The sequence below is a fragment of the Melopsittacus undulatus genome, chromosome 5 (genome assembly GCF_012275295.1).
Source record: "Melopsittacus undulatus isolate bMelUnd1 chromosome 5, bMelUnd1.mat.Z, whole genome shotgun sequence".
NCBI lineage: Eukaryota > Metazoa > Chordata > Aves > Psittaciformes > Psittaculidae > Melopsittacus > Melopsittacus undulatus.
This window is the reverse complement of record NC_047531.1, coordinates 55,705,887-55,709,876: the sequence shown is the minus strand read 5'-3', so window position 1 is coordinate 55,709,876 and position 3,990 is coordinate 55,705,887.

Genomic DNA, 3,990 nt, shown 5'->3' with positions numbered 1-3,990 from the left:
GGCACTGGGGATGTCTCCTCCATACCTTGCACTGATTTGCTCTCTCATTCCCGAGGTGGTTTCTTTTCACTCCTTCATGTCCGAGACGGAAGTATCTGGGACACCCTCTCCTTCCAGCCAGCTGGTTGCACCCACGGGGGACAACGTTTGTTTTGACACCTTATGAGCAACTCTACAACTCTCCCTGTCTGCAGATGAGGAGAGAGCAACACGCTTTTGTTGGAAATGTCCTCCAGTACTGGCACTGGTGGGGAAGAGAAAAACAATGTGTTAACAAAGAAAGAGAAGTAAAAAAAAATAGCCAGTCACGTTGGGAGGAGGAAAGGAAACCACAGTGGTGAGAGAGAAGATAAAAAAGGTGTGCGGGAGTAAAGTTAGGGATGTGAAGGCACAAAACGATGGGGTGTTAGTGTCGGGAATAAGTAAGTTGGTTCAGAAGTACATAAGACGCTGGACAATGACAAAGAAAAGTGCATTGCTAGGTCACCTACATACAAGGGAGAAGGAGCCAGGAGCATATCATAAGCAATGATAAAAGGAAGCTGCAGTGTTAGTAGTTATGGCTTCAGCTGTCATTGAAAGGGAAGTGACAGGGTGCTTCATGCAATCACAGTTACTGATGATGGATCTCAAGGCAGTCTCAGGCTGGAAAAGGGGTGAGGAATAACTACCTAGGGGACTTGTTCTTGGTCAAAACTACACAGCTCAGTGAAAGCACATCAGAGAGTGAAACAGCTGAACACTTGATGGTGCTTTCAGAAAATTCCTGGAGTGCAGGAAAAGTCCCAGAGTAGCTGGTAAAAAAAATGAGCTGCAGCACAGCAGGGACAAATGAGACCCTGGGGACTGCACACCCACAAATTTAACTGCACTACAGGGGCATTTTGTAGAGGAATTAATGAAGGAAGCCTGATTCTGTGCTGCAAAGTAGCTTTGGGGAGAGGGTGGGAGAAGGATTGCACTCCCTTGGCTTTGCTGCAGATGGCTGCTCAGGGGATAAGGAAGACATAATCAGGTGCAATAATCATAAGCTCTAGCAAGATAAAGCAATCATTAATAGATAAGATGAGTTCATTGGAAGCAGATTTGTCGAACTAAAGGTCTGTCATTGCCAGGATAGTCATGAATGTGAGGCAATGGCTGGGAGGGATTGCACACAGATGTGGCGTTTGGTGCAGTGCCAGACTGCTCTGTCCTGTGGAGCCTGCGGCTGCAGAACTCCTTGCCAAAACCTGCTTGAAGGCCTATCTGAATTTCACAGTTAAAACCACAACAAAAGTTGGTGGCAGGATCCCCCCAAGAGCTTTGCCATGGTCGAGGTGCACGATTGTGTTGCAATAGTGGCGCATCAAACACATGTAGGAGAATGGCTGTTAGAAAGAATCGAAGATGCCACAGGCTCCTTTCCTTTGTTCCTCATTCTAAGTAATTGCTTTTCCCTGTGCTGTGTGGAGATAAACCACCAGCACTGAAAGTAAGCGGGAAAATCAGGCCTCATCTGTGCAGCGTGGTACCTATTCCGATTGCTATGGGAACCTTATCTTTTGCAGTTTCATGTGAGTTTAACTGGAGAATTAGCATAAGGCAATCATTTCTCCATTTTATTTCATTTCCTTTAAAAACTGAAAGACTGTTGGTGAAATGAGCACTGAAAGTCAAATATCAATATTTACATCTCTCTGGGACATTGTCGTTTAATTGGAGATGATTTACTGCAAAAGGTAGAGGTAGCCGGCAAAACTCATTCCTGTTCCCTGGAAAGGACTGCAGCACCACATAAGATACCATTTATTTTATGTTTGTTTTTCAAAGAGCTGAATGTCATGCTGCAGCAATAGTCGTGGGAAGAGCTTAACATCCAGAGGCTTCAGTCAGGCCTCATGGTAAGTATATTGGTGTTATTTTCCTCTGCAGTGGGTCTCTACGTGCAGTTGGAGCAAAAGCCAGTGGCTGCCTCCAATAGGACATTTAACCCCTTTGCTCCTGCTGCCATGCCTCTAAGGTGAAAGGTAGCCCATGCTGCCAGAGAAGTCATGAAGATGTGTTCACTCCTTTTTCCAAGGTAGTCAGATAACACTGCAAAAATCCTAGACAGAAATAAATCGCTTTTTCAGCTTCAAGCACAAACATGGGGTTATGTTATTGAAAATAAATACTTCATGAACTGGTTCCTCTGTTGCTTTTGTGTTATCTGAGAGTAGTGTCCCACCTCTGCCAGGAAGCTGCCTATTTTAATAGTCAGAGGAGGTAGTACTGTCCCTATTGAAAGCAACTACAGAATTCCCAGGATCAGGAAATTAATCCAGATGCTTGGATGGGATTGATAGAGTCTCAAGAATTTCAAGGGAAAGCTCAGTGACCCAGGTACACCCAGCTGGGGGAACAGGGGAAAATGCCATCAATAACTCTTCTGCTATAAGACCCTGCAGCATACAGGCGTAGTTAGAGATCAAGTAATGGTTTACTAAACTTACATAAACACCTCAAGCATTGCTGCATACATACAATAGATCTGACAGGTCTCCATCAGCCCCTTGAAGTCAGCACTTCTGGAGACCTCCAAGTCTGATGGGAAAGAGCTCTCCTCCTGCACACCACCAGGGTGTAAATATGCTGTCAAAGTGATGGTATGGAGAAGAGAGGGAGATATTATTTTCCCCCTGTAATTGTGGATAATATGCCAAGACATGATGCAGTTGAAGCCCAAGGGAAGTTATGATGTGGCCATACTGTGCTGCTCCTCCTGGTTGGAGTTAAAACACTGGGTATGTATGAATGAACAGACATCTGTCAAGTACCTAATTACCACTTCTGAGATTTCAGGTTTGTCTGGGGGCTTTTTCATTAAAAAGGCCATTTCCACCCCTCTCTCCAGAAAGGAAGGACAGTAAAATAGTTTGTTGAAGAATAAATCAGGCCCAAGCGTCTTGTATTTTCCTTCTCCTTTCTTCATTCTCTGTTTCTTTCTTTCCCTTCCCATTTTTCCTGTTCAGTCTTCCCTCTCTTCTTCCTTTAACAGTGCCCTTCTGGCAGGTTTCTTCTTCCCAAATATAAATGTGCTGTTCTTGAGCCTCTTCTCTTAGATCCCCATCTGAATGAAAGTGATCCCTTGTCTGGCTGCACTTCTGCTCCCTGCACTTAGCCAGACAGGGAGACAATTCTTGCTTTTCTACCTTTGTCCAGCATGAATATGTATTTCTTCTCATCATCAGGATATCTTCAATTTTCATGACTTCAGCCCTCAACACAGTTTTTGGGGTGAAGAGAATTGCAGCAGCATATCCTCTTAGTTTGAGCTCAGTTGGGCTTGAACAGGGTAAAAGGAGATCAATGTTTATGAAGAGAGAAAATAAAATAATGTAAGCTTTCAAGAAGTAAGGATTAAAATCTGAGACCTGGGAGGCTGAGGAGATGTGTGTGTGCTGCTATTCAGGTCACTCCACAGGGCTGCAAGGAAGGGCTGGGGCATTAGAATCAGACTTTATGCCTGAATCTCTTGCTGGTGCCCAGGGAAGAAACATGTCTAACAGTGATGGCAGGGGAGGAGGGGGAGAGCTTGTTTTGCTTTGTTTTGTTTTTAAACCCAGAATAAGCCCTGCCTCCCCAACTGCTCTTGGAGCATGAACCTGGCTCTGTTCTGAATCCCTGACCCATGACTGCAAAGGAGGACATGTATTTTTGAAGCTGTCTGTTCTGGTTTGTCAAGCCTGTGCTTGGAAAGCTGTATGGAAAGGAAAGGGATTCCCAGGGAGAATTGCTTTCAATGGCTGTGCAAAACTAGTGGGCAACTCTGTCCTGTCTTGCTCTTGGTGACATGCCAAGGCCATGCTGTGAAACGGTCTTTTGATTTTTGTCTCCTTTTTTCAACAGGCTGTGAAGCAGTTTCCTGCCCAGCCTGGGTTACAGCCAGGACAGGAGGTTTTGCCCTGCTAGCTGTCTAGGATGGCAGCTCTGGACTGGAGGTGTGCTCATGTGTTATTTGCCAGTTGC